The sequence below is a fragment of the Solanum tuberosum genome, unplaced genomic scaffold (genome assembly GCF_000226075.1).
Source record: "Solanum tuberosum cultivar DM 1-3 516 R44 unplaced genomic scaffold, SolTub_3.0 scf00370, whole genome shotgun sequence".
NCBI lineage: Eukaryota > Viridiplantae > Streptophyta > Magnoliopsida > Solanales > Solanaceae > Solanum > Solanum tuberosum.
Window position 1 is genome coordinate 293,653 of NW_006239296.1, and position 12,094 is coordinate 305,746.

At 38.5% G+C, this 12,094-nt stretch overlaps 1 long non-coding RNA gene across 2 annotated transcripts; it reads right to left on the reverse strand.

The window, feature by feature from the left end:
• Positions 1-8,136: 8,136 nt before the first annotated feature.
• LOC102600217 (uncharacterized) lies at positions 8,137-11,776 on the reverse strand. 2 transcript variants are annotated; one of them, XR_001475387.1, is made up of 3 exons: positions 11,542-11,776; positions 9,561-9,647; positions 8,137-9,449 (listed from the first exon to the last, which is right to left on the reverse strand). It is a non-coding gene; the product is annotated as an uncharacterized lncRNA (long non-coding RNA). The 2 variants fall into 2 exon arrangements; XR_368449.2 differs by having other exon boundaries at positions 8,137-9,135; positions 9,322-9,449; positions 9,561-11,776.
• Between the last annotated feature and the right edge of the window lie 318 nt (positions 11,777-12,094).

Consider the following 12,094-nt stretch of genomic DNA (forward strand, 5'->3'; position numbering starts at 1 on the left):
AACAATGTAATGCTCAAATTAGAACTAGACCCATAGCGCCCATTACCCCAAAATACTCAGACTTCTCCCGGTTTTGCCAATTTCGGCCAATAAACGATCTTTGCCCTTAAGAATGGAGTCACCTACTCTATCATTAGGCAAATTACGTCGTTTGGTACAAATACGAGCTACTCAGACTTCACCCAACTAAACTCAACGACAAGCAAGTACAACCCCACAAAATTTAATTCCTTTTACCATGCAAATTTACGGGATTTTAACAATACACTCAAAACAGGCAAGATGTTTGAATTTAAAAACAGGCAACAATCATCCTAGCACTACCAGAGAGGCCCAACACACATCAACACGAAAGATATTTCTTGCATAAGAGTACAAACTGATAATAATAAATGCGGGGTTCGGAAAACTCACTTTTAAAGCTGTTTAAAATAAGATTGAGATGCTAGGCGGCAATGTAATCTTCTCCGATCACAAATCAACAACTAAAATATGATGGAAGAACAAGAAAAATATAGACTACTATGCTGGTGTGAATTCGAGAGGAATAAAAGCAAGGGAAAGTGAAGACTTGGAAATTTAAACCTTTAGACCATTTAAAAAATACATCTAGATTTCTCGATTCAGCGATGTTAGTTGCGCTCGCCAACCCACTTGGTGATACGCCGATTGTTCACTTACCTCGCCAATTTTTACAGGCCCTCCAGTTAATGTGGGGGTCCAAACGGCGGTCTACGTCTGGATCGCCGACTCGCCAATGATTTCCTGGGTTCGCCGAGTTTTCAGACTCAATTTTGAAGATGTCTTGAGTCAAACAACGGATTAGGTCGGCCTCGCCGACCTATTTGGTTATGCGCCGACTGGACCTTGTAGCTCGCCAACCTGCAATTTTCAAACACTCTCCATACTTTAACCTGCAAAATCAACACCATTATTTCTAAAACAAAATTAAAGCAATAAAGGGTTTTGGTTTGCCTCTCAAACAGCGCCTTAGTTAACATCATGGCACGACGCAAGTCATCATCTAAACTCCACTTTGGGGGTTAGCCATGGCATCACTTGGCAACCCCCTGTTTTGCTGCGGGTAGAGCTGAGGCATCACATGATCCATAAGGTTCTCGAGTAGTTGGATAGATCTAGAATGAGAACCATTCATCTGTTTCATCACTTCGACAGTCTCCTTCATCTCTTCTAACACTCTATCATGCTCATTCGCCTTGCAAGTCTCTATATATTCTCTCTTCCTATAACGCTATCTTCTCCTCATCTGTCTCTGCATCTGACTCATCATCTTCTGTGTTTCATCCCTGGGTACATCTCCGGTGGTAGCCGGAGGCATCTCTGAAGTCTCAGGAGCGTCCAAGTCATCTGCAGTCCTTATTAATGAATTGAAGTCGGTAGACTTCAAATAGTCTACGTCCTTCCTTAATTATTCTACCTCGGCTTTCAAAGCCGGAATCTCAGAGTTTCCCTCTGCTTGATCTCACAAGCTTCAACTCTCGTAGTGAGAGTGTCAATAGAAGTCGTCGGAGGGGTCAGTGCAGCTACAATCGCAACCTCAATCATCAAGGGGACATACCTCTCTAATCGGGTGGCCCTCACGTCAGCTGAGTGGGCCATATTCCCCATCTCCATGATCATTTCCTGAGTGATCTTGGTATGTTGGGAGGAAGAGGAGGTGCCTGGAAACTATGAAGATGAGGGAGGGACAGAAGTACCTGAAGGTCCAGAGGTCTGAGTAGGCAAAAATGCCTCTGTAGATATTGAATCAATGTCCACCTTCGGGGATATGTCCACCGGAGCTACCTTCCTCCTGTCAGCCTTCTCTCTAGTATATTCGACCCCAATCCACCGGATGTCAGTGGAGGAAGATAGGATAACCTCAAAATCTCTAGCAGCATCTCGGGGCACTCCAGCGTGCTGGCATAACTCCGTGATCAATAAAGGAAATGGTAGGGAAGTCTACTTCTGCTTGGCCCTCATGGCTATCTCATTCCCAATAAGAAGCCCCAAGTCAATGCTCCTCCTTGACATGATAGATCCAAGACAAGCTGCCTTAGTATGACACAAAATGGACTCGTTCTGGGATTGCATTATGGTGCTGCTAATGAAGACAAACCAGAAACGAGCAGCAACATTCAAGTCCCTTTTTTCAATAGGGACTCCAGCCTCAATCCACCTCGGGGTGGTGTCAGAAATCAACGGAGCTAACCAGCCCTTCAGGTCATCTAAAGACTTAGCAACGGGCAACCCCTCATATGAATGTGTAGAATGCAGCGTTCTACCCAATACCGTGTTAATATCATTACAGTTGCACCCAACTTCCTTACCCTGCACCATGACACGAAGTAACTGCTCTGAATTCACTGGCCTTCTTTTTGCTTTTCTGGACCAGGTCACCATAAGTTGTATAGAACTCCCGGATCCATGACGAAATATAAGGGCCTCGGGGACTGGTGAACTGCTCAAACTTGTGGTGACGGGGGGTGTCCCACACATCGGGGTACCTCCTTTCCAGCCCCTCTATAGACAACAGCTTCTCCTCATGGATGGTTCGCAAACCATCTCCTTTCAACCTGTTGAGGAGCTTAGACGGAGGAACAACTGGTGGCATAGGAGGTGCCTGTAATGGCACTGAGTCAGCTGGTGTGGAAGCAGTAGGGACTTTGTTGGACGCGGTGTGATATCTAGCACGGAGCTCAGACTGCCGAGACTGGAGAGGCTGGTCATCATCAGGCTCAGATAAAGTAGTCTGGGATCTAGCAGTGGTTTTGTCAGATATGAGCCTCTTCCCCTTTCCTTTGTCACCTGGTTGAGGTTCTAGCTTTCCTCTTTTTGGAAGATTTGATCCCGCTTCGTTGATTGTTATACCCCGTACTTTTTTCCGGGTTTGCTCATCTATGTTTGACTTTCTATGGCTGCAAAATATGAAGAAAAAGTTAGAAATGACTTAATCAATTTCATAGAAAAACAGTTGAACAACTCGGTGAGTCACCAAATCGCCTTGGCGAGCTAAATCGGGCTCGCTGAAAGGGTTGGCTCAAATACTATGGCAACTCGGCGATGGGAAAAGCCTTTTGGAGAATCGCGGATCTTATTCAGCGAGCAAGGGATAGCTTGCCGATAGGTACAGTGCATAAAAGGTTCAGGGGTGCAGACAAAGGGCGATGAAGAAGTCTTTCGGCGAGTCGCCGAGTGCGTTCGGCGACCTCAGGCTTCTCGCCGGAAGTTACAGAATCTAATAACACATAAAGCAAGAATTTAAAGGTAAGAAGGGGATATTAGGCGAACTGCCGAGTGGTTGGGCGAGCTCGATCCAGCTTGCCAAACGACCTAACATGCCTATTTTCAACCCAACTTCTCAAATTCAACCCCGCAACCCCCGAAAACAAAATCAAACAATGTAATGCACAAATTTACGGGATTTTAATAATACACTCAAAACAGGCAAAATGTCCGAATTTAAAAATAGGCAACAATAATCCTAGCACTAGCAGAGAGGCCCAGCACACATCAACACGAAAGATATTGCTTGCATAAGAGTACAAATTAATAATAATAAATGCAGGTTTCGGAAAACTCACTTTTAAAGCTGATTAAAATAAGATTGAGATGCTAGGCGGCAATGTAATCTTCTCCGAATACAAATCAACAACTAAAATACGGTGGATAAACAAGAAAAATGCAGACTACTATGCTGGTGTGAATTTGAGAAGAATAAAAGCGAGGGAAAGTGAAGAGTAGGAAATTTAAACCTTTAGCCCATTTTTAAAAAAAACATCTAGATTTTGCCATTCGGCGATGTTAGTCGCGCTCGCCAACCCACTCGGTGATACGTCGATTGTTCACTTACCTCACCGAGTTTTACAGGCCCTACAGTTAATGTGGGGATCCAAACGGCGGTCTACGTCGGGATCGCCGACCTGGTCGGCGACTCGCTATTGATTTCCTGGGTTCGCCGAGTTTTACTGACTCAATTTTGAAGATATCTTGAGTCAAATGGCGGATTAGGTCGGGCTCGCCGACCTATTCGGTGATGCGCCGATTGGACCTTGTAGCTCGCCAACCTGCAATTTTCAAACACTCTCCACACTTTAACCTGCAAATTCAACACCATTATTTCTAAAACAAAATTAAAGCAATAAAGGGTTTTGGTTTGCCTCCAAAATAGCGCCTTAGTTAACGTCGTGGCACGACGCAAGTCGTCACCTAAACTCCACTTTGGGGGTTAGCCATGGCATCACTTGGCAACCCCTGTTTTGCTGTGGGTAGAGTTGAGGAATCACATGATCCATAAGGTTTTCGAGCGGCTGGATAGATCTGGAATGAGAACCATTCATCTGTTTCATCACTTCGATGGTCTCCTTCATCTATTCTAGCACTCTATCATCCTCATTCGCCTTGTGGAGAATGATTGAGAGCATTCCTTCGACACGTTTACCCTCGTTGTCTTTAGACCTTCTTCTCTCAAGGTACTGCTCGACATACTCACCTCCTCAGTTTCAAAGCTCAAACAAGCAAAACACAAAGCTAAAAATTAATTGAGTAGAACTATCACTAACAAGAACAAAATCTAACCTAACTAAAAATTCTCAACAACCACAACTCCCTGGCAGCGGCGCCATTTTCATGTTTGACATAATCAAAGACACAACTTCCAATTCAAGTGTCAAGATCGCGTGCGTAATATAACCCAACCGAATGGGTTCGGGTCGAGTCCCAAGGGAGCGGTTAGTAGTCGAGAATCAAATAGAAAAGTAAAATTATGTTCTAATCAATCATAGCCATAAATATTAACAAATAAAAACATACTAAATCTAAAGGTGACACTAATGTCAATTATCAATGGGGATTTGTATTCAACTAATAAACAAAAACAACAAAAATATAAAAATTCAAAAAAAAAAGACGGGATTCTTGGGATGTGGTAGGAATATGGGATAAAATAAACAATCCGGTAGATGCTATTGATAGTAAATCGATGAACATTTGTAACTAAGCTAAACTTTAGTGGGGGTAAATTTTCTCTCGAACAACTTATCCCGAAACAACTCGATTTTTCTCGAACACCGAGTTGAAATAATTAAGCACAGCCTTCGCCTTGCCCCATTCAGTCTCTCGAGCTGAATGTATGGGAGAAGGACTTGGATTCACTCTTTCGAGCTGAACCCACGATGACCCAATAGCCACAGGCTATCGATTTAGTAGTCTTGGTTTTAAAACCTCTCTCGAGCAAGCCAAAAACACGAAGATGAAATCGTTTTTGCAACTACAATTTCATTAAGTTCAAACACAACTACTAAACGAAATCACATTTAAACATCAAATAGACTATCAATGAGCAATACACAACAATAAATTTAACCCATATTCACATAATCACACCCCAAGAATTGGGTTTTAGCTAGACATGAAAAAGAGATAGAAATCGATACCAAAAAGTGTTTCCATCAAATGGGTATGATAAATAATGTCTTTAAACACATCAAGGATGAAAATTCTTCAAGACCCATTTCCAATTTCTTGGAGTTGAAAACCTTCAAAACCTTCAAGCTCAAGAACAATGTCTTCCAAAAACTATAAGAACTAAAACTGAAATATTCTAAAAATTGTTTTCTGAATTATAAAACTTGATACTAAGCTACAGATTTAAATGGGTATTTATAGTTTTCAAAAATTTGTGCTGCGAAGGACCACTCAGCGCAGTTAGTTAGGATCACCGATGCACTCGGCGATCAGCCCTTTGGTCTGGTTCATCGCCTTTCAGCTTTTGCCTTTAGCATCTTCGCGTTTTGAATCATTGGGCGATATGGTGTTGCTTCAAAGAACAGTTCGGCGATGCGCCGACTGCTCCCTTTCATCGCCAACTTGATTTTTTCCTTCAGGGCTCAGCACACTGGAACTTTGGGCGAGGTTTTAGGCCATTCAGCGACTCGCCTAATGCATTAGGCGATCCTCAGGCCTTCATTTCTTCGTTCTTTCAGCCGCCTTGTTTCTTTTTTTCTTGATAGCGTCCATGCTTTGTCTCTCAACTCAAATACCTGAAGCTTAAGGATTTACATCAATTATTGAGACAAAATATGCATTTGAGGACACTAAATCTATCAAAATAAAGCCCTAAATGAGTCCAAATTGTGGACTCATCACATTGTTAGATCCAGGAGCTACTCTGTATTTTGTAACTCCGTATATAGTAGTAAACTTCGGCGTCAGTCCAGAAACTCTCTCAGAACCCTTCTTAGTTTCTAGTCCAATTGGTGACCCAGTTATAGCCAGACGGGTATACAAAAATTACCCTGTCATAGTCTCTCTGAAAGTCACCTCAGCAGACCTTAGAAATGGTAGATTTCAATATCATTCTAGGCATAGATTGGTTACATTCATGTTATGCCTCAGTCGATTGTAGAACTAGAATCATTTGGTTTCAATTTTAAAACGAGACAGTCTTAGAGTGGAAGGGTAGTAGCTCAGTGCCTATAGGTCTATGTATCTCTTACCTTAAGGCCAGGAAGATGATCTCCAAAAGGTATATCTATCATCACTACAAGAAAATGTACATACGACGACATTAATTTGGTGACATTTGAAACAAATGTCGGAAAATAAAGAATTCATGACATTTAAGAAAAAAATGTCATAAAACAATGACATTTGATGTCAAATGTCGTAAAAATAATGACATTTGGTATCAAATATCATAAATATAATGACATTTGGTCCAAAATATCACTATGATAATGACATATATTGCAAAATGTCGTTGTTTTTAGCGACATTTAGCGAAAAGGAATAATGACATTTTGCTACAAATGTCGAATATAATATGACATTTATTACAAAATGTCATTGGTTTTAGTGACATTTAGAAAAAATATCGCTTAAATAGTGACATGTAATATAAATGTCGAATATATTATGACATTTACTGCAAAATGTCATTGATTTTAGTGACATTTGGAAAAAATGTCACTAAAATAGTGACATTTAGAAAAAATGTCACTAAAATAATGACATTTATTGCAAAATGTCATTGTTTATAGCGACATTTAGCGAAAATGCCGTTTAAATGATGACATTTGATACAAATGTCGAATATAATATGACATTTATTACAAAATGTCTTTGGGTTTAGTGACATTTAGAAAAAATATCGCTTAAATAGTGACATTTAATATAAATGTCGAATATATTATGACATTTACTGCAAAATGTCATTGATTTTAGTGACATTTAGAAAAAATGTCACTATAATAGTGACATTTGTTGTAAAATGTCATTGATTTTAGTGACTTTTAGCAAAAGTGTTGCTAAAATAGCGACATTTAATACAAATATCGAATATATTACACTACTAGAATTTCGTTGTTTGCCAACTTCAAAATTTGGTTGGAATGTAGTAGGAAAATGGAGTTTTCCCAATGACTTTCCGACAACTTTTGAGTAGTCAGCAGACTGAGCGTCGGAAAAATAGGTTGCCGACTACCGTAGTCACTACATATAAATTAAAACCCGACCATTAAAGTACCTGAACTGCTGACTATTGTAGTCGAACGGTAGTAAAATAATATTTTATTAATTTTAATACTACTGACTATTGTAGTCGGAATACCTATTAAATAATAATTTATTAATTTAATAACGCCGACTACGGTTGTCGTAATAGTTAATTAATTAACTATTAGGTGATCTTCCGACTATTGTAGACAACATTTTTAATTTTCTAAAAAATAATTCTATATGAAAGCTACTTTTAATACACAAAAGAGCGTAGCCAAAGAGGTATAAAGGACGCGCTTTGTAGTAATTCATTAGCAACACCTTTTGTTTGATTATACTACACTTAAAAGTGTGGCCTTTGCTTAGTTATTGGTCACACTTAAAAAGTGTCGCCTTTTATATATCATCTACAACAACACTTATAAAGTGTAACTTTTCTTATGTACAAGATAAATTTTTTAATCAATAAGCCACACGTTGGACGTCCCTATAGCAACACTTTTGAAGTTTGACAATGTTGTGTAGAATCTTTGTAGCCACAATTTTTCATTTTTGAGAATAATAAATATTTGCATATATTCAATAATCACATAATTAAATATATATATAAGTGATCAAAAGCACAAAATTAGCTAATAAATAAATCGAAGGAATATATTTCAAATAAATTTCGGGAAACATGTCTTGTACAACCGATACTTAAAAATCAATTGCTTAAAGATCTCTACTATCAATAAATTCCACAAAACCCAAATGCATTCAAACATACATGACAATAGTACAAAAACTCTTCATCGTTCACTACAATAGATCGAGTTTACTTCTGGCCAGTATTCAAATTCAATTACTGGCATTTTCCAGTACATTCAAAATAAAAATAAGTTAGTGAAATAAATCATGTATTTAATATGCTCAAGACTAGTCACTTTTAACAATACCTTCCCAATCCCTTCCCAATGTAGTGGTACTGTTATAAAAACAGCGAGTAACAAAATGGAATGCTGGTGTAATTTCCCTTAGGCATAAATGGACTGCTGGAAGACAACTCTTTATAAATTTCAACATTTTAAAGACAAGAGACATCTAAAAGAAATAAAGAATCACTTGCAAAGCTAATTCATCTTGAAGGCAGTGCCTTCCCAAGACAACATATAGGCTACTGATCCACATTAAAATGCAAAATTTCATTCTATCAAAACTTAAAGAAAAATGAATCTCACAGAGGTCACAATCAGCAAAGAAAAAGGCAGATTCATTTGTCAGTATAGAACAAACACTTATGCAGATCACAACTCGAAAGAGATAATACGAAGTACCTGGACAACGACTGTTTCATACACTTGTTCAGCTCTCATCGCTAATATTTTTTCAACCAATGTTTCCATGTCTATTGTTGCCAGATCACAACTCAAAAGAGATATTAGCGTTTTTTTAGTGGAGAAATCTCACTATGGAGAAGTTGGTCAGTATTGACAAAGAAAGTGAAAGTCATATTTTAAACTCACTCTAGACGACAATGAAGGAATGACCGAGATAGATATTGTTTCATTGTCAACAGATGCAAGATTGAGGGATGAAAATGATTCAAATGAGCTTCTCAAAGTATAAGCGAAGAGCATTTGTTCGTTGTCTTTTGCCCTGCTAAAGCCACAGTAAAAATGACTATCTTTTCTTTTTTCCCTACATGTAAATAACTTGAAGGATGGTGGATTAGAATGGCGGGAAAGTTAATTTGTACGAATCCATTAATGCAGTAGTTTGCACATATAAAGCAAAGAAATTATTCATAGCAGGATCAAATAAATTAAGGAAAGACGATCTTACCGCGACGGTATGCTGTAACAACTACTCGTTTTGCAAGAATAACAGTGTGCTCGTGCAACAGTTGTAGTAGTACAACCCCTTCATTGTCCGTTAGATCGTCCCATATGGTAAACATGAAAGGCTTCTTGCTGAATAGTATGATTGAGAACAAGTTTAGCCCCATAAAAGAAGATAAAGCAAATAAAAGCTAGAAAGTAAATGTTGTTGTTCTCATTTTTACCGAAAACTGAAGGACTTACTTGTTGTCCATAAAAATGGCCTCTCGGTATCACTTGGTTTGATCAGCTGTATATTGCATTGTACTGCAATTTTCTACCACTGCCAGTCTGTTGAAGCAACAGGAATAAACAGATTCAAGCAAAAATGAACCGTGGCAAAGTTACACGAACACCAGGAGTAGAACCAATAACAAATACATCATCAGCAATTTCAGCGCTATCATCAAACCAATCAATCAAGGGATTTTCACCCCAAATGTAACTACTATTGTTGTTGCATCCAGGCTACAATTTTGGTTTCAATATGCAGTCACCACAGTGATTAGGATTGGAATAAGTGCATTGTGTGGAATTACATACACCAGGTTTGTAAGTTGAACTTTTGAAACCGTTGTCACAATCCACCCATAAGCTTTTACCACCAAGATGGACTAAAAGTTTTATGGAAATTAAAGGAGTTCTTTGACTTACTTCTGTGATGTATTGTAGAGTTTGTGCATCTTTAGTAACTGGAAGGTATTGTAGAGTTGATGCATCTTTAGTTTGTGCTAAACAGATTCAAGAATTTCATCACAAAATGCCAATTACTTTGATGTATAAAGGAACAAATTTTGTGCCAAAATGTCATGGTATCAACAGAGAATTAGAAGACAAAAAGAAAAAAATATTTGCACCTAAGTCTCCGAAGAACAAATTCTTGATCGCAGCAGCTGCGCAATACATATATACCGGCAAATACTGATACCAGCAATATTTAACAACAATCTGCCATAAACTTGACGGGCCACCGGACCAAGGCCATAAGTTGTGCAATACTGATACCAGCAATATTAAACAACAATCTGCCTCAATCGCGTTTGCAAATTCGAGCAAGCTCAGAGAAGATTCATGAAGAATCAACCACTGGGGATTCTTCCCCTCCCCTACCCCACTAAGCCATGCCCTGATCTACCCCATTTATCTCTTTTGTAATTCCCTGCTTCTCCCCATAAGTAAAATGTGCTTTCCTCACCATTGCTATCATATGATGAAGAGTAAGTTGTGGTATATATGAGAAAAGAAAGAACAGCTTGTCTCTTGGCTGTTACATTTCCTAAAATTCATATGTTAGGATTTGGGAGAAGCCTTTGTAGTGCAAGTTCAATGTAAGTGTGTTCCATTCTTTCAATTACTTTATGACTTATAATCTCTTTCACCCAAAATGCAAGTGTTGTTCTCACTTCCCTTCCCTGCCCCGCCCCATTTAAGTATTGCCCCGCCCTGCCCCACCCTTGACCTGCCCCATTGCCATCCCTATTAGTAGATCAATGCCAACTCCAAGTCCACTTCAGGCCAAAGAACAGTAGCAGCAGGAGAAAAATCCAAAGAGGGGTCCTGTAAATCTTTCCAAAATTTCCAGCACTGTATTAACTCTTTCCAGAATTTCCAGCACTGTATCCAAGACCCCACTTATGGGACTACATTGGGTTTGTTGTTGTTGTTGTATTAAAGTTCCTGGGGCTGTGTTACTTTAACCTGGACACTGATTCTGATCTAATATACTTTGTCGTTCTTATTTTATTTACTTCTCTTGATAAGTTGTAATAAGAGTAATTGATAATAGCAGATTGCAGCAGCTGAGTTTAGATTATATGTATTGTAAACTGATTCTATAATCTGTACACTGATTTTGATCTAATATACATGGTTGTTCTTATTTTCTTTACTTCTCTAGATAAATTGTGATAAGAGTAATTGATAATAGCATATTGCAGCAGTTGAGTTTAGTTCAAGCTATAACCTACTGTATGTACTGTAAACTACTTCTATAACATGTACACTGATTCTATAACCTGTACAACTGAGTTTAGTTCAAGCTATAACCTACTGTATGTACTGTAAACTGATTTTATAACCTGTACAGCTGAGTTTAGTGCAAGCTATAACCTACTGTATGTACTGTAAATTGATTTTATAACCTGTACACTGATTCTGTGGAAAGCTATACAGTATGAAAGCGTACGAGACTAGTGTATGTACTGTAATTCAGAAGGATTTACATGATCTGGACAAATGTACCTGTCATTTAGTAACCATCATCAATACTTGATTAACAAATTGCAGTTTTCAGTTCACATGAATCATAGGAAATTAAGTTGGCTCCATATCCATATGTCAATGGCTTAACTTAAAAGCATAAATTTACACAAGCGTACATGTGTGCACGTACATAAATTTACACATCCCTCGCCCCACACCCTCCCCTATAAAATAACCAGAAGAAAACCCAAGAGTATATGTTTTACATCATAAAGTGTTGCAACTCGCACACTAAATTCATAAACAGTATTTCCTTATCATGCTACTTCATGCTCGTTCTAAGAACGAAGTACGTAATCTACATATAAGAATCCCCTTCTTTAAATGATTTCTTCTCCTAATAGATAGATATAGCATCTATGATTTTCGCCTTACCACATTCTAACTTGATATCTATGTGTTTAAGAATAAAATGTGACACTAAAATCACCATCAAGTTTATCAAAGGGACATTTAGCTCTACTTAAAAGAATACA